This window comes from Schistocerca nitens, chromosome 5, assembly GCF_023898315.1.
Source record: "Schistocerca nitens isolate TAMUIC-IGC-003100 chromosome 5, iqSchNite1.1, whole genome shotgun sequence".
In the NCBI taxonomy this organism is placed as follows: domain Eukaryota; kingdom Metazoa; phylum Arthropoda; class Insecta; order Orthoptera; family Acrididae; genus Schistocerca; species Schistocerca nitens.
Window position 1 is genome coordinate 295,784,398 of NC_064618.1, and position 20,236 is coordinate 295,804,633.

Here is a 20,236-nt window from a genome sequence, read left to right on the forward strand (position 1 = left end):
GAGTGTGGTAGGTCTGCTGTTGTTTTATATCTACATAAATGATCTTTTGGATAGGGTGGATAGCAATGTGCGGCTTTTTGCTGATGATGCTGTGGTGTACGGGGAGGTGTCGTCGTTGAATGACTGTAGGAGGATACAAGATGACTTGGACAGGATTTGTGATTGGTGTAACGAATGGCGGCTAAATCTAAATATAGATAAATGTAAATTAATGCAGATGTATAGGAAAAAGAATCCTGTAATGTTTGAATACTCCGCTTGACACAGTCACGTCGATTAAATATTTGGGCGTAACATTGCAGAGCGATATGAAGTGGGACAAGCACGTAATGGCAGTTGTGGTCAAGGCGGATAGTCGTCTTCGGTTCATTGGTAGAATTTTGGGACGATGTGGTTCATGTGTAAAGGAGACCGCTTATAAAACACTAATACGACCTATTCTTGAGTACTGCTCGAGCGTTTGGGATCCCTATCAGGTCGGATTGAGGGAGGACATAGAAGCAATTCAGAGTCGGGCTGCTAGATTTGTTACTGGTAGGTTTGATCATCACGCGAGTGTTACGGAAATGCTTCAGGAACTCGGGTGGGAGTCTCTAGAGGAAAGGAGGCGTTCTTTTCGTGAATCGCTACTGAGGAAGTTTAGAGAACCAGCGTTTGAGGCTGACTGCAGTACAATTTTACTGCCGCCAGCTTACTTTTCGCGGAAAGACCACAAAGATAAGATAAGAGAGATTAGGGCTCGTACAAAGGCATATAGGCAGTCATTTTTCCCTCGTTCTGTTTGGGAGTGGAACAGGGAGAGAAGATGCTAGTTGTGGTACGAGGTACCCTCCGCCACGCACCGTATGGTGGATTGCGGAGTATGTATGTAGATGTAGATGTATTGTATTAAAGTTTTAACGTAAGTCTACAGTTGCTAATGGCGTAATTATGACAGTATTTTAATTTTTTACATTCGGTCAATAATTACGCGAAATACTGAAATCACATTTTTGTTGCCGTTATATAGAGAATCTGCAACTGTGACCGTGGTCCCGGGTTCCGAGACAGTCGCTTGCTAATATAGATGGAGCTGTCCAAAAGAAATTATTTAGGCTAGATTTAATATTATGTTGCTACTTGCCATACTTTTATGTTTTAAGGCACATGATCCAAGATTTATGTGGATGGATATTGAACGCGAGGTCTGAATGGTACATCATGAATAAATTTAGCAAAAGTGCAAACGTAAAAGTTAAAAAAAAGTTCTGCTAATTTGTATATCAGTTATTTGGTGCAGACATAACTACTGCTTGTCCTAGGCAAATCAGCAGCTGTTCTGAATGGGCTGTGTTCTCCTTTCTTTAAGTCACGCTTGTGACCTGGCACAGTCTGCCGTTCGACCTGGAATAGTGCCCACGTGGCCAGTGCAGAAGCCTTTTCGGCCTTCGTCGCGGTCAGAGTCCGATGCTCCCAGCGAGACAGTTGGAAGTGAGCGGCGCGTCCGTAATCCTCCTGAAACAATCCCGTTTGCAGAACCCAATTACGCGGCACCCTGTCGCCCCAAAGTAGGTCGCCCGGCCATTGACGTCAGCAGGGATCGCAGCCACGCGTCACGGGACCTCACGAGACCGCTCGTCACGTCCCGCCTAGCAAGCTGTCATACCATTAACGCTCTGCCGAAGAAGCCCCATACTGCACCGCTTCCCGGATCAGCGCGCGCCTCCGTACACCGCATTCTGTCCCAAGCGGATCGCACAGAGAACTTGAAAAGCCTTAAACTATTTTTAGATTAGGCAACACGACTTCTCTGAGTCACACATTCGACGACTCGAGAAGAATTAACGTGCCACAGAGAACTAACGGCACGCACGGACTTTAATGAAGTTAGTATTTGCTCGCTATTTACGGAATGCTCTCGCACATTAGGACTTCGGAATCAGATACAAGCGTGTAGTGCCATTCCGCCCTTGTAACAAGAACAGTCACCCTCCTGAAATGCTATCACCGTCGGGGAAGAAATCAAGCGTAAAGCGTCTTCCGCAATAATGTTCAGCGTAGTCCACGTGCTGTCACGGTGCCTTCGATTACTACCACAGGTCCCATAGAAACAGAGCTGAATGTCCCTTATAACACAATGCTACCTACATTGGCATGCGTCCGTGGCAAGGTTCATTTTTACAAGTAGAAAGGTGGGAACTGTGTACAAGTTCACAGGTGACCTAATCAGATTGGCTAGGATGTAATCATCTGAAGGGATTTATATATAAACAAGATGGTTGAGAAGTAACACACTAAGTATATTCAATGTACGGAATACAGATGGGCGCGCTTACATCGGTCTGAAAGGCCGCGTTAGCCAGTCTTGGTGGGCTATGAGATGAAGTTGAAACTACCTCTTTAATTATTTTTTTTAAACACTGACCTACAGAATTACCCTTGACAAAAAATTGTTCAGATGTCTCTGAGTACTATGGGACTTCACATCTGAGGAGGTCATCAGTCCCCTAGAAGTCAGAACTACTTAAACCTAACTAACCTAAGGACATCACACACATCCATGCCCGGGACAGGATTCGAACCTGCGACCGTAGCTGTCTCACGGTTCCAGACTGAAGCGCCTAGAACCGTTCGGCCAAACCGGCCGACCCCTGACAAAAAAATGGTTCGAATGGCTCTGAGCACTATGGGACGTAACATCTGAGGTCATCAGTCCCCTAGAACTCAGAACTACTTAAACCTAACTAACCTAAGGACATCACACATCCAAGCCAGAGGCAGGATTCTAACCTGCGACCGTAGCGGTCGCGCGGTCAGACTGAAGTGCCTAGAACTGCTCGGCCGACCCCTGACAAAGCCTACTTAAACTTAACCTATTCATTTATTACCCACAATATACATTGACAACATGACTAACAATAATTAACACCAAAAATAGCCCTGAATTACAAGAAATCCTAATAATAACACGTATCCAAAAAAAATATTAAATTAAAGAAATATGAAACTACCTCCAACTCTGTTAACTGCCTAAACTCATTTTAATCACGAATCCCGATAGTGGAAACCCTATTCTTTTTCATAAGTCACTTACCTCGCAGAAAATCTTCATAACACGAACTACAGCAATTACAGCAAGTAGCAACTACAGCCAGCTAAATAAAAATATTCCAACTACTATATGCTCTAACTACTAGGAGGCATACGGTTAGCGAAAGAAAGCTTTTGTTGAAGAGCAAACAATGTATTTAGAAAATTTTACCTTATTCATGTGACGTCCAGTTCCAAAAATTATATAGTTATCAATAATTCCACTGCCCAAACATTATCAACCAAACATCCATCATCATACATTTCATTCCGTATTTTCTTATAAACACATCATTTCATCTCACTTTACAATGCATGTCCTACCAACATAGAGTCTCCACTAAGAAAATCATGTCCATACACTTCCCTATCCACTCGCTAACTGCTAGTCGGTCCAACCACAGAAACTCTTGCCGAGGGCGCAGAGCGCTGTCAGCGATATTAACACGGTCTATAGCGCTGCCAGCATACAAACAGGCTACTTACAAAGTTAATTTTTATATTGGAACAAAGCCCGAAAAAAGTTATAGGAGAGGAATTAAGTCATTGCTAGCTGGAAGTAGGGGCAGGAGCTAGCATCCAGCTTGGAACTGGCACTCGAACATGGCATCATGTGGTTTCAGTCTGACGCTCTCTACTGGCTATCCAAAGTAGATGCATGGTGGGCAGTTTATCAGACCACAGGCCAATCGAACAAACAACCTCTGCTGAAGCGACGATCCTACTTCGCTACCATGAATTACACTTGAGCACTACAAGAAAATATTAAAACTAAAAAATTGAAATACATATCAGACGACCTGCACACCAGTGTCAATTTGAATAAAATTCTATTGGGCACTAGGCCACCTCATTTTAAAACTCATAAATAACTATTAAAACTGACGTTTCGACTGTATTTGCATCAGTGCTCTTCAGGACGACTAAACTTCTTGGTACCGTGGATGGTCTTCCCAGTACATTGTCCAGTTTGGTCATCACGTGACAAACGGCGTCATTATGCTGCAACGTCGTTGCGTTGTTCAAAATCAAGATGTCTGTAGAAAGGTGGTGCAGCAGACGGCTATTTGCCTGTCGTGCTCTTACAAATGATTGGCAGGCAACAGGGAATAGTTGCCAAAAATATGAGGAAGTTACAGAGTGGTTATAATTAAACTTTCGCTACTTGAGGCAGAGTAGATGAAAAACTATTTACCAAATGGGTACACAGCTTCATAGACATGCTGTTCAGACTGTGCGCTGCAAGACTCGCGTTGTTAGTACTGTTAGTGTTATAACTTGACATTAGGCGCCGGTACTAGTACGGCGAAGTAGCGTTCAAATACAAGCATCAGTGTGCATTATAGCTACAGACGGGTCTGGACATGATGAGCAGGGCTTTACTCGTAAAGCTGTTTTATCAAAACTACACCAATAGTGCTAGGGCTCTTCGCGAACATCGACCCACTGAAGGGATACGGACGGGTCCTCTTTCTGCACGAGGGTTGAAGAACATGATTCGGAAGTTCGAATTAACTGGCGATTTGGGAATTGCTCCTGGAAGAGGCCGACGGCCAGTTGCGCCACAACTGGTTGAAGTTGCTATTGCCACGGCGGAGAATGCTGGACGCACTGTGCGATCTTCAAGCATTTTTGTATTTGTATTTTGTATTTCTTTATTGGTCCTGTAAATCGTGTTTAGGTACATATTTTGCACAAACGATGTAGGACAAGTCAGGTTGGTACAGTATATACAACATCATACACATTGTTGTTTTGAAAGGATAAATAATTAAAAAGCACTGCACGAACTGTGTCACGACATCTGAACATTCCACATGAGATGTTTCGGGCATCACTAGAGCAATCTCTAGTGCGGTTTCAGGCTGTCGTGGATGCAGACGGTCGTCACATTGAGCAAAGTTTGTATCCTGGAACGCAAAAATAGTACGCAATTAATAAATATTACCCTCTCATGTGGAAATTAAAATGTACTTCTTTCAATGTTTTTTCGTTATTTCTCTTCCCCATGTCCTTACAAATGCTTCCACTAAGTTTCGTTGTCCTACTGATCATTCGTTTTTTATGGAGGCCCACTAGAGTAGAGGAAGTTTAATTATAACCACCCTGTGTGTTATTTCCTTCTTTTTATTGATATATGTGTCAATAAAAACTCTGAGGTTCGCCAATGACATTGTAATTCTGTCAGAGACAGCAAAGGACCTGGAAGAGCAGCTGAACGGAATGGACAGTGTCTTGAAAGGAGGATATAAGATGAACATCAACAAAAGCAAAACGAGGATAATGGAATGTAGTCGAATTAAATCGGATGATGCTGCGGGAATTAGATTGGAAAGTGAGACACTTAAAGTAGAAAATGAGTTTTGCTGTTTGGGGAGCAAAATAACTGATGATGGTCTAAGTAGGACTTCGAAGAGCAGTTGAACGGAATGGACCGTGTCTTGAAAGGAGGATATAAGATGAACATCAACAAAAGCAAAACGAGGATAATGGAATGTAGTCGAATTAAGTCGGGTGATGCTGAGGGAATTAGATTAGGAAATGAGACACTTAAAGTTGTAAAGGAGTTTGGCTATTTGGGGAGCAAAATAACTGATGATGGTCGAAGTAAAGAGGATATAAAATGTAGACTGGCAATGGCAAGGAAAGCGTTTCTGAAGAAGAGAAATTTGTTAACATCGAGTATAGATTTAAGTGTCAGGAAGTCGTTTCTGAAAGTATTTGTATGGAGTGTAGCCATGTATGGAAGTGAAACGTGGACGATAAATAGTTTAGACAAAAAGAGAATAGGAGCTTTCGAAATGTGGTGCTACAGAAGAATGCTGAAGATTAGATGCGTAGATCACATAACTAATGAGGAGGTATTGAATAGAATTTGAGAGAAGAGAAATTTGTGGCACAACTTGACTAGAAGAAGGGATCGGTTGGTAGGGCATATTCTGAAGCATCAAGGGACCACCAATTTAGTATTGGGGGGCAGCGTGGAGGGTAAAAATCGTAGAGGGAGACCAAGAGATGAATACACTAAGCAGATTCAGAAGGATGTAGTTTCCAGTAGGTACTGGGAGATGAAGAAGCTTGCACAGGATAGAGTAGCATGGAGAGCTGCATCAAACCAGTCTCTGGATTGAAGACCACAACAACAACATGTGTCAAAGAATACAAATCTGAGACGGTTCTACAGACAGACAGAAAAATTCAGTGTGTATAAGTGTGCAACAGGAAATTACATAACGTATATTTTTTCCCATCTAGCAAGTAGGCGTATTAACAGCAGTGTCATACTTTACCTAAGACCGTGCAAAATTCGATATTTACAAGGCAGCACAAGTGGAAAAGAATAATTGTATTCATCTATACAATAGAGTTTGTCGATCCACAAAAAGTATTCGACAATGTAAAATTGTGTAAGGTGTTCGAAATTCTGAGAAATATGTACGAGAACTAAGAGGAAACAACAAGAATGGAATCAAGAAGGGATGCAGCCTTTGGCTCCTAATGTTCAATCTCTGCATCGACGAAGCAGTGAAGGAAGTAAAAGAAAGGTACAAGAGTGGGATTAAAATTCAGGTTGACAGATAACCGATGATAGAATTAGCTGATAACATTGCTATCTTCTGTGAAAGTGACGAAGAACTGAATCATCAACTGTTGAAACCAAATAATTCATTTGGAAATTTGTGGTACGCACTAATTAATCTAACTTAAACTAACTTACACTAAGGACAACACACACACCCATGCTCAAGGGAGGACTCGACCCTCCGATTGGGGGAGCTGCGCAAACCGTGACAAGACTCCCATAGACGGCACGGCCACCCCGCGCGGCAATTTTTTTTATACTTTTCAGGAGAAGCAAAAAACTTAATACTGCCATAAGTATTGTTGCTGCATCACTGGAGCCGGCCGGTGTGGCCGAGCGGTTCTAGGCGCTTCAGTCTGGAACCGCGCGACCGCTACGGTCGCAGGTTCGAATCCTGCCTCGCGCATGGATGTGTGTGATGTTCTTGGGTTAGTTAGGTTTAAGTAGTTCTAGGTTCTAGGGGACTGATGACCTCAGATGTTAAGTCCCATAGTGCTCAGAGCCATTTTTTTTTTTTTTTTTTTTGCATCACTGGAATTTTTCAGAACTGAAAGTGACTTCATTCTGCTTTTATTTAGAGAGAAATAATTAACTTAGAATACATCATTTCGATATTTAATTATTTCAAAGTTTTTTGACTTTTTTGGTTTCAGCAATTTACAAACATATTTTTTTTGCTTTTTTAGGATTTAATTGTATGAACACTGAATAATACAGTTGAATGGTCTGACAAAATAGAACAAACTGAATTATTTTAACAGCAATAATGATTAACTGTACATTAGCTGTAATGTTAGTCAATCACTAGTCAAGAAAGCACTTCTTCATAGAGCGATCTCTTTGCAGCAGGCACATATTCAATGACTTTCTTCACATCTTCCATCTTCATTCTGGAAATATGTACTTGGTATTTTGGGTAGGCCATTGGAATGCTGTCCATTAATCCTGGAATGATGGGCTCATGTCTTTTTCTTAAGCGAAAAGTATGTCTTACTAAGCCATCGATATACGGAAGGCCAATCACTTCTCCTGACTCAAGGGATTGTATTTCTTCGATGCTACTCGGAGCGAAGATTTTTTTATTGCGTTGTTCTGTCATTGTATCACACGAAATAACAATTTTTCAAAAATATTTTGGCCACCAGTTGTCGAAATCTAGTATTTCCTCTCCATTAACTAATTTTACTGGCCACATTCCGTTTACTGCTTACTATGAGTTCCATGTATTCATAAGGGATGTAAATGCGGTCATGAGTTTTTATTTTCCTCTTATAATGCGGCCTGCGTATAAAGGTGTAAGTTTTTGTTCTAGCCGACACAGCCATCAGAAAAGGAAAGATCAGTCACATTTTTACTGTGATCGTTTTTTCTGTTATCAGAAACTAAAGATGCTACTCGTTTGCACCTTTCTTTCCTAAGCCTTCATGGTACAAGTACAAAGTGGAGTGTTCAGTTTTCAAATGATGTATGGTGGAATAGTACACCCATAGTTGGCGGAGATATGGATATATGGAAGCGGCAAGTTTTGCATATAATCAAAGACTGTGGCTCCCACAGTATCAATATATTGGGCTCTTGGCATTCCGAAGTGAGTTGTAAACTTTTAACTACGACGCTTATGAACATTTAATTTCGCTCTGGCGGCAAGCTTGGCTCTTTCATTTAAATATGGGCTTAGTTTGAGTTCAAGCTCTTCGTATTTACGACATCCACTTTGGGTCTGCCAAATGAATAATTAAAATTTCCCCGATAATAATTACGATAAACATCATATTTTACTTTACAATCTGCATATTTGTCATTGAACATACTGTGCATCATCCGCACATTTAGTTCAGAGTTTAAATATGTTGCATCCTTTTGTGAATAATGTGAGGTTTTTGTGGGGAAACACTTTATACGCTCGTGAATGAGTGCGAAGGTGTCTGGTGTCTCCTTGGCATTCGGGTGTTTCCCGCGTTTATCAACAGGTGTGATTCCCTTAAGTAGCAATTTGCAGATTCGAAACACGCGCGAATTCGTCACTGCATGCATATCTTGCAAATCAGTTTCCTTTCACTTCCAAGCATTATATGATAAAGATACGTTGCATCCCTACAGTTTTCACAACATTCTGGATGAGATTTTCGAGGACGCCTCTCCTTTACTTCCTTTGTTTTAATAAGGCGCTGTAGATGTAAGTACTGGGCATCTTTGGTAGGAAGATCAAGAAATTTTGCCAAAATATTGCTACGTTGAATTACGTCAACGGAGTCATAATATTTTATTCTGCAGTGACAGGAAATTAACAATATAAGATTGGTATTGCTGATAATATTGATATTATTTACGTGTATACAATTTCCTATGGTTGTCTCAAGAAAGTTGAAATTTATCTGCAATATTCTCGTAACTGCTTTCCCAGGAACATAATCTCCTCCGTAATTTCGATAAGGCAGTCCTTTGGTACGAGCTGTCTTTAGCTTGTTTCTATCATAATCTGCATTACTATTCTTCCTTTATGGAGCCATAGTAATACAACCAACTGCCCTCAATAAACATTAGCAGTGATTGTTTTTTCCACAACAAAGGAAATGGATAATTGTTAAAGTGTATAGTATTGGAGGAAAACAGATTCTGCGTGCGAATGAGCAGCATCTGTTGAAACGAAATAACTAAGTGACTCACTTGATTTCAACAACAAACAGCCTAAAGTGCACCACCTCTTCTACCATTTGTAGGAGCAAGACGTCTCTTAGATGCTTAGATGTACTATTCAGTGAGAAAACGAAAACTGAAAATTTTGACTTACATAATTTCAACAATTTGCGATTCAGTTACAGGGTCTGCTGAATGCAATTGAAAGTCTAATGAGTACAGCATATGAATTGAGAGTAAACCGAAGAAAGATGAAAGTAGCGAGGAGAAGCAGAAATGAGAATAACTAGAAACTTAATGCGAAAATTCATGACCACGGAGTAGATGGAGTTAAATAATTGGAAGCAAAATATTACGTACCGAACGAAGCAAGAAGGTCATTGATAGAAATTCACACAGGCAAATTAGCCATTCCTGGCCGTAAGAAGTCTTTTGGTGTCGGACATGCCCTCAATTTTAGGAAAAAAGATTTCTGAGAAAGCACGTTGGATGCGCAACTTTGTATGGCAGAGAAGCATCGACCGAAGGCACGCGGGAAAAGAAGAGAATCGAAGCGTGTGAGATGTGGTGATATGTATAGAAAATTAGGTGGTCTGATAAGATAGGAATGAGGGGGTTCTCCGCTGAATTGACAAAGAAAGGAACGTGGAAAATACAGAAAAGGAGACGGGACAGGATGATAGGACATATGTTAGACGTCGGGGAATAACTTCCATTGCATTAGAGGAAACCGTAGAGAGCAAATAGGAAAGCCACATATCGGAATATATCCAACAAATAATTGAGGACGTTGAGTGTTAAGTGCTACTCTGAGATTAAAGACTGGCTCTGGAGAATAAGTCGTCGTGAGCCCGCATCAAACCCGGATTACAATGAAATCCCTTGCTCTCCTCTGACCTTTGAACTAATAAAGAAAGGGGAACTTAGAATTAAATTTAGTATATGGATCAATATTAACTGTTCGTGTAGCTGGCTACAAATATTTTAGTTTTGTTTACTAACTGACATATTTCATCTTAGGCAGAGATATTTTGAATACGTTGGAATCAACTAACTCGACAGAGAATGAAAACCAATAAACCACAGGCAAATGGAAATACTGTAATTAAAGAATTCGTACATTGCACTCTGAAAGAAATTCCTTATTCATGTCTGACAAAAAATTCAAAACATTGCGTTCGGAAACGGCTTCGATCCGGGTACGTTTCATACGGGAACAATAGAAAAAGATACGAGCCCGTTGTAAATCAAGGAAGTAATGTTTCGTTTCGCTCACGAATGGAGGAAAATGAAACTGCTGCTCTGTGCACTACTTACGAGCCGCCTGCTTTGTTGTAAATTTGCTGAGACCAACAGCATTTCTGCTGCATCGGTACCCCACATCCGGAATGTTGTTTGGCATCCCAGTCTAAGACAGAACAGAGCAAAATGGACATGGCAGCTGTACTACCCATCGCAGCACAGCCCGCCATTGGAACATTGTTACAGTTATTGCATTATCTGGCTCCATAATATGAACGTAGAGAAAAAATTCAGTCGTGCCTTTTTAAAGGAATCGGTCCGGCATCTGCCTTTAGGGAAACCTGAATTGCACTGTCTGGAGCGAGATTTGAACTTCCGTCCTCCCGAATACGAGGCCAGTGTCCTACCACTGCGCCACTTCGACTCGCCCAAAAAAAAAAAAAAAAAAAAAAAAAAAAAAAAAAGTATATACTGATAACAAGGAAATTAGTTCTTCTTTCTTCTTTAATATCCTATCAGAAGTGAAATTAGTGTAGGCCGTGCAGATTAGATGAGAAGAAATGCTTCGCGATGTTATTTATGGGGCCCTTCGTGACAGCCAGAGTTATTTGAGGCACCATAGACACGTAACACTTAAATCAGCATGACGAAATAAGTGCTCCAACTGAGCTACTGGATAGGGCTCATTCAGGAAGGCTCCCTTGCAGTCCTTGAGTAAGCGCAAAACCCAAAGAGACGAAGTTACTTCTTGGTGGTAGGAAGGAGGGAGAAAGGGAACTTTCCACTATGAAGGTATAACAAAAAAACATCAATCCGTACGTGTCCCTCAGTTCCTCCTCCCCCCTCCCGTTTCTCTCTCTCTCTCTCTCTCTCTCTCTCTCTCTCCATCAAAAGCTCGAGGTATTTCCGCTTTTATAGTATCCCCTAACCTGTGAGCCAGCTAACCCCCCCCCCCCCCCCCCGCCACCACCACCACGGCGATACTTGATACCTTTATGTGATCGAAAGTCACGTTAAGACCGAGAATATAACCTCGAACATTCTTTATTATTGTTTGACATTTATGTGCATTAGCATTTTATCCACGAATTATTATGAACTTGCACTACAATGTAATAGGGAGATTATTTGCTTTGCATTGTTAACAAGGCACATACCCTCGCTCCAAACGATATACGCCGCTCAACGAAACAGATGAACAAACAGAATATCCTCAGTGCTCGACAGCCACTCTTTTGCATTAAGATTAGTGATGATATAGTTCACTTACTGCCATTTTTCCAATCCTGTTTTACCTTCCTCTCACTAATTCTGAGTTCAGGCACTATGTTTCTTTACAGAATGTTTGTCTACGAGCTTTCCACGTATTTCATTCAAATTTTCATGCCATCATCTTCAGTCAGTTCCATCAATTGGTGGTGTAGCCTCTTTGAGTTGGCGTCCAACATAGGGTCTCTGCAAGTTCCATTTCTGCCGATCTTGAGCTTCCCGCTGTCAGTTCACTCCGGCTGTCTATTTTTTAAGTCTCTGTCTCATCTGTCCGGGTTTTTTTTTTTTTTTTGGGCTCCAGTCTAGTACTTCTTTCGACCACCTGCCAACTTTTCTTCGAGCGACATGAGCAGCCCACTGCCATTCCAAGGTATTCACTCATTACATTATATCGCTGACCTTTTTATCTGCCTAATGTCAACTGTTTTCTTTCTGTCTTTCTCTGTGTAGCCCAATGTTATTCTTTCCATTCCTCTTTGGGCTACTCTTTACTGCTCGTTTCTTGACAATGGACCCATTTACGGTAATGCCCATGCCTCACAGCCAGAAGTTACTACTGGCAGTATACGTTGGTCAAAAACTGTTTTCTTCAGCTCAGTCGACGTCTTGGGCTTCAAAACTGACGAGTATCTTCCATAAGCTTGCAGCCTAATTTAATACGTCAAAATATTTCTGGTTACAAATCTCCTTTCATACACTCCTGGAAATTGAAATAAGAACACCGTGAATTCATTGTCCCAGGAAGGGGAAACTTTATTGACACATTCCTGGGGTCAGATACATCACATGATCACACTGACAGAACCACAGGCACATAGACACAGGCAACAGAGCATGCACAATGTCGGCACTAGTACAGTGTATATCCACCTTTCGCAGCAATGCAGGCTGCTATTCTCCCATGGAGACGATCGTAGAGATGCTGGATGTAGTCCTGTGGAACAGCTTGCCATGCCATTTCCACTTGGCGCCTCAGTTGGACCAGCGTTCGTGCTGGACGTGCAGACCACGTGAGACGACGCTTCATCCAGTCCCAAACATGCTCAATGGGGGACAGATCCGGAGATCTTGCTGGCCAGGGTAGTTGACTTACACCTTCTAGAGCACGTTGGGTGGCACGGGATACATGCGAACGTGCATTGTCCTGTTGGAACAGCAAGTTCCCTTGCCGGTCTAGGAATGGTAGAACGATGGGTTCGATGACGGTTTGGATGTACCGTGCACTATTCAGTGTCCCCTCGACGATCACCAGTGGTGTACGGCCAGTGTAGGAGATCGCTCCCCACACCATGATGCCGGGTGTTGGCCCTGTGTGCCTCGGTCGTATGCAGTCCTGATTGTGGCGCTCACCTGCACGGCGCCAAACACGCATACGACCATCATTGGCACCAAGGCAGAAGCGACTCTCATCGCTGAAGACGACACGTCTCCATTCGTCCCTCCATTCACGCCTGTCTCGACACCACTGGAGGCGGGCTGCACGATGTTGGGGCGTGAGCGGAAGACGGCCTAACGGTGTGCGGGACCGTAGCCCAGCTTCATGGAGACGGTTGCGAATGGTCCTCGCCGATACCCCAGGAGCAACAGTGTCCCTAATTTGCTGGGAAGTGGCGGTGTGGTCCCCTACGGCACTGCGTAGGATCCTACCGTCTTGGCGTGCATCCGTGCGTCGCTGCGGTCCGGTCCCAGGTCGACGGGCACGTGCACCTTCCGCCGACCACTGGCGACAACATCGATGTACTGTGGAGACCTCACGCCCCACGTGTTGAGCAATTCGGCGGTACGTCCACCCGGCCTCCCGCATGCCCACTATACGCCCTCGCTCAAAGTCCGTCAACTGCACATACGGTTCACGTCCACGCTGTCGCGGCATGCTACCAGTGTTAAAGACTGCGATGGAGCTCCGTATGCCACGGCAAACTGGCTGACACTGACGGCGGCGGTGCACAAATGCTGCGCAGCTAGCGCCATTCGACGGCCAACACCGCGGTTCCTGGTGTGTCCGCTGTGCCGTGCGTGTGATCATTGCTTGTACAGCCCTCTCGCAGTGTCCGGAGCAAGTATGGTGGGTCTGACACACCGGTGTCAATGTGTTCTTTTTTCCATTTCCAGGAGTGTATTTCACTCCGGTGTCCGTTCATCCATCATGATCTTGGTTTTATCACATTTCATTTTTAGAGCCAACTTCAGAGCAGAATGACGCAAGTTCATTAACCAGTATTTGGAGTTCTTTATACTGTTTGCAGATAGTACAATGTCATCAGCGACCTCAGGCTACTTAATCTCTTTCCCAGAATTTGGATTCACTTTGTTTTCCAATCTAATTTAGCCATTGCTTTTTTGAGGACTGCTGAAAATAATTTTGGAGATACAGAGTCGCCTTGTTTTACGCAGCATTCGATGGGAAATTCATTGGTTTCTTCAACTTCATTTACAAACGCTGTTTAGGTTTTGTATATGTTGTATAAAGCTGTTCTATTCCTTGTTCTGTTAGAGCCTCAAACACAACTGGGTGACTGATCGAACTGAATGGCCTCTCAGAATCTATGAAGGCACGATAAAGAGGTAGATGTCCTCATTTATTCTACTAATTGTACTAAACCCTGCACGAAACCAAGCTTGTTTAATGAGCTGGACCAGGTCAAGTGTAGTGCTCAATCTGGTGGTCAAAATGCTAGCAAAAACTTTGTACAGTATGGGTAGGAGGCTGATTGGGCGATAGTTCTTTGCATTTTTAGTACTTACTTATATATAGGATTATTTGACTTTATTCCAATCTCTTGGTAATTTTCCTCTGTACAGACAGTTCAAAAATATTTTAGCTAAATACTTTATAGATTCGTCATTCATCAGCTTTAAAATATCGACTGGAGATCGCCACTACCTGGATCGGTTCCTTTTTTTCATATTTGTCTATAGTATGTTTGACTTCTGAGAGAAGTATTTCTGGGATTTAGGAAACAGAGGCGTCCACTTCGCCTAGGACTGAGATATCATCATTGACTTTACTGTACAGGTTACTATAAAAATTATCAATATATTCGAGCATTTCTTTCTTATCTGTAATTCGGCCTTGTTACTTAATAGGGAACCCGCAGGTCATCAAATACCAAAAAAGATCCTTTAGGGAAAAAAATCATGTAGAAGAAAATTTTTGCACAGTGCTAGGAGGAATTGTCCTGAATAACATGCTAAAAATCCAGACCGGTGGGGTGTGAGTGAGGGTGCGCGGGTTGGTTTAAAGGTTGTTTTTTTATGTATTCCCTAATAACTCGGAAACCGCGGTTTCTAGTGAAAATATTTCCTAGTAAAAAAGTAAATTACATTAAATTTTCTACGAAAATGGTCCAACTCATGTTTTTGTTTTAGAAGTAATAGTTTCCGCGATCAGAGGATGAAAAAATCGCAGGTTCTTAAAAATTGTTGGTGTAACGATATAAAATTAATGTTTATCTTTAAAATATCTCAGCTAATTACAAATATTAAATGTGTGTAGCACTCCTAAGTGCAGTACGGCCGTATTAAGGGATAAACTGTGTTCCAAGGATGTAACAGGATGGAGGGGGGAGATGTGTGGGGTAGAAGCACAAGGGAAGGTAGGTCGCTATATTGTGGTCACGCACTTTCCTCCTTCACAGGTCTGCAAACTGACGACAGCAGTCTCCTACATGCTTTGCTTGACTTCTACATAACTTTGTGAAACACCCTGTAGTGGCTGCTTGTAACAGTGCAGTAGACAGAGAGGGGAACCACCTGCTCGGCTTTCAGTTTGCAAGACGTGCTTCTACCGCACACATCCCCCCCCCCCCCCTTCGCTCTATTGCATCCCTTGAATACAATTTATCCCTAAGTACGGCTCATAGAAGTGCTGTACACATTTAGTACTCGTTTTTAACAAACATAATTTAAAGATAAATACTAATTCTATACCGTTAGAACAATATTTTTAATAATCTGCGCCGGCCGTTGTGGCCGAGCGGTTCTAGGCGCTTCAGTCCGGAACCGCGCTGCTGCTACGGTCGCAGATTCGAATCCTGCCTCAGGCATGGATGTGTGTGATTCCTTAGGTTAGTTAGGTTTAAGTAGTTCTAAGTCTAGGGGACTGATGACCTCAGATGTTAAGACCCATAGTGCTTAGAGACATTTGAATCTGCGATTTTTCCATTCCCTGAACGCGGAAACTATTACTCCCACAAAAAAATGAGTGGGATCTGTTTTGTAGGAAATTTTATGTAATTTGATTTTGTACTGGGTGATATTTTCGATAGATGCCGCCGTTTTCGAGTTATTCGACAAAAACATAAGAAGTGATCTTTAAACCCAAACGTTCACAGGGTTTTAGTATGTTGTTCACGACACACTCTTCTAACACTGCAAAAATTTGCGACTGCAAGATATTTTCTCCTAATTTTCCTTCGTTGACTGGACTATACGTGTTCAGGCGCAGTTAGTGCGACGCCAAATAATAACATGCTGAGTGAATTGCAGCGGGGGCTGCACCAGACACCCGACGGCGCGGACGCTCTCTCAGTTACAAACCACGCGACGGCTTCTGTAATGGGATGTTCACGGTCACAGCGCGGCGGAACAAGGCTTATGAGGTGTCGCATGGGCGGTGAGTCTGGACGCCTGCGCGTGACGCCAGAGTGGTGTGGCCGGCCATTGTCACGTGACCGAAGCCCTCACGTGAGAATGGAACTCTGGCGCCAGCGCTTTGCGTCTCCACTTGCATTTCACTCGTCTTTGGACCAAGACAGGCGTGACGCATATGCCAAGACACAGAAGTCGTGTTCTGCAAGGATATGATATGATATGATATGCTGACCATTAAAATAACAACACCATGAAGGCGGCGAGCAACGAACGTAAAATTGGCATGGAGTCTCCTACAGTTATGAGACAACTGTCTGGTTTTAACAACCGTTTGGCCAGTCTTTTTTTTCGTCCAGTTGATTTTTTCAACCGAATGAAACTAGTATCTGCTGCCAGGTCAGCTATGTGAATATTTTCATTCACTCTCCTGGTTTGAGTGGTTTCACTAATGTGAGACGGACCGAATGATACTATTTTCGTTCAGTCTCCAAGTTTGATTGATTTCCTATACAGTATTATACTATTTCAGCCTGTTCGGTTATAAAGAACCAACTTTTTTGGAGACAAATAACTTATTTCAAGAAGGGGCGAATAAAAGGTATACCGGTATTACTAAAAATGAAGTATTTTCAAAAGTTACGTACCGGTATTTATTTACTTAAATACGAATAGTTTATATTTCTGGCATTACATGTGAATTTTAAGAGGTTAACAACTGGAGCTCTATAAAAATTTATGATGAACAATTGCCTTTTTATTTAAAGATGTTGAAGCTGTCTCTGTCTTTTCGCTGGTTCGCACCCGTCGCCGATCATTTTATTTCAGTTAAGTGCTGAGGTGACGTGATCAGAAAGCATATAACGTTCTGTGTTTTTAATTGTTTGGTAACTTAATCACTTGCTTTTGAAGTATATTTTTCGCCGGAAATACTTGTCAGCATTCGTTAATTTTGTTCAGTTAATATAGAATCATAATATAAAACATCCTTCCAGGTCCTGTATATCGTACTGAATTTATCTTGAGGATCACTTTTTATCCAGTCATTATTTCTTCCATTCTCACGGCTCTGAGCGTTTCAGCATTCTGACTCAGACAAAAAGTCTACTACAATGTAAAGAGACTGCCTATTCATAAACATGGACGAAAAACGAACTAAAAATTGGTTATTGGCACTCAATGAAAAGCAAATTTTTCAACAGTGACGACGGTAGAGTGCAGTCAACAATAATGATTTAATAAGGGCAAAACGATCGAATGTTAAGAACTGTGACGACCATTTCCATTTGGCTGCTCTCACACTCGAAAGAAATGAATCAATAATAATCATGCGGATACGAAATACAACTGATTGAAACGACTGTTTTCATCTGGTTTCTATCACAAACTGGTTTCACTCGAAAGACGGAATGAATAATTCACCCGACACGTAAAACTGCAACCAGACGAGTCAACTGTTTTCCAACAACTAACTGAATCGATTGTTTTGGTTCGGTTGTTCACATCACTTGTGTACTCTGAGTCGAATTCAGGATTTTGGCCTTTGGTATTTGGGGAGGGGGGTCTGAGCTCATAGAAGTTTTTTATTACCGAACCGTCTCCCAATTCTCCACAGCAGTGGTCGTCGACACTGACGTTTGTAGTGGCACCTCGGATCGCATATGAACCCCGAAAGACTAGCTATAGTAAGTGCGTGGTGAGTTGGCCAAAGACAAGAACTGAATGTAAGAAGTCGGCTTCATTCAGAAAGCCCCGTGTTGACTATGGTCTGTGTCACATTGCTACCACGCTCAGCGATATAACAGTTGCGACACCTGAGTTGCATGTTGAACTGTTGTTGGTTTTACTACACTACTGGCCATTAAAATTGCTACACCAAAAAGAAATGCAGATGATAAACGGGTATTCATTGGACAAATACATTATACTAGAACTGACATGTGATTACATTTTCACGCAATTTGGGTGCATAGATCCTGAGAAATCAGTACCCAGAACAACCACCTCTGGCCGTAATAACGGCCTTGATACGCATGGGCATTGAGTCAAACAGAGCTTGGATGGCGTGTACAGGTACAGCTACCCATGCAGCTTCAACACGATACCACAGTTCATCAAGAGTAGTGACTGGCGTATTGTGACGAGCCAGTTGCTCGGCCACCATTTACCTGACATTTTCAATTGATGAGGGATCTGGAGAATGTGCTGGCCAGGACAGCAGTCGAACATTTTCTGTATCTACAAAGGCCCGTACAGGACCTGCAACATGCGGTCGTGCATTATCCTGCGAAATGTAGGATTTCGCAGGGATCGAATGTAGGGTAGAACCACGGGTCCTAACATATGTGAAATGTAGCGTCCATTGTTCAAAGTGCCGTCAATGCGAACAACAGGTGACCGAGACGTGTAACCAATGGTACCCCATACCATCACACCGGGTGATACGCCAGTATGGCGATGACGAATACACGCTTCCATTGTGCGTTCACCGTGATGTCGCCAAACACGGATGCGACCATCATGATGCTGTAAACAGAACCTGGATTCATCCGAAAAAATGATGTTTTGCCATTCGTGCGCCCAAGTTCGTCGTTAAGTACACCATCACAGGGCGCTCCTGACTGTGATGCAGCGTCAAGGGTAACCGCAGCCTTGGTCTCCGAGCTGGTAGTCTATGCTGCTGCAAACGTCGTCGAACTGTTCGTGCAGATGGTTGTTGTCTTGCAAACGTCCCCCCATCTGTTGACTCAGGGATCGAGACGTGGCTGCACGATCCGTTACAGCCATGCGGATAAGATGCCTGACGTCTCGACTGCTAGTGATACGAGGCCATTGGGATCCGGCGTGGAGTTCCGTATTACCCTCCTGAACCCACCGATTCCATATTCTGCTAACAGTCATTGGATCTCGACCAACGCGAGCAGCAGTGTCGCGATACGATAAACCGCAATCGCGATAGGCTACAATCCGACCTTTATCAAAGTCGGAAACGTGATGGTACGCATTTCTCCTCGTTACACGAGGCATCACAACAACGTTTCACCAGACAGCGCCGGTCAACTGGTGTTTGTGTGTGAGAAATCGGTTGGAAACTTTTCTCATGTCAGCACGTTGTAGGTGTCGCCACCGGCACCAACCTTGTGTGAATGCTCTGAAAAGCTAATCATTTGCATATCACAGCATCTTCTTCCTGTCGGTTAAATTTCGCGTCTGTAGCACGTCATCTTCGTGGTGTAGCAATTTTAATATCCAGTAGTGTATGTCTACGAGTGACTCTGATGAAATGTGGTATTTATACTCTATTTAAATGCACTATTCAATATGAGACACTACCTCAAAAGTTAGATAATATAGTTAATTGCCAGTTTTCTTCTCCGCATTGCATTGGATTGCAACAGCCTGAAATAATTTAATGTTCCTTGCAACAGAGATTTTCCGCATTTGAAAATGCCCATAACTGTGATAGACATTCAGGAATCCATGTTACTTCCGTGACAAAATTTATACCACAACAGGTGATCGACAGGAATCGCGCGCCCATGACTTGTCAGTACTGGAAGACAGACCATAAAACATCCCACCTCCGACTTCCACTTCGTCCACAGTGGCCGCGCTACTTATCCCAAGGCCCCTGAGGTATGCGACCCACTTTACTTAGTTCACGGACGAATTCACCAACGTCAATTAAAATTAAGTACTTCGTTAAATATATCTGTCCCTGTAAGCATTTTTGTTCGCCATTAAGCAGGAAAACTATTATTATAATACCAACTACAATAGCGCGAAAATTTTCGATACTGTTAAGCCTGAAAACTATGTTTTTCGGCGGGGGGTTAAGAAGAAGAA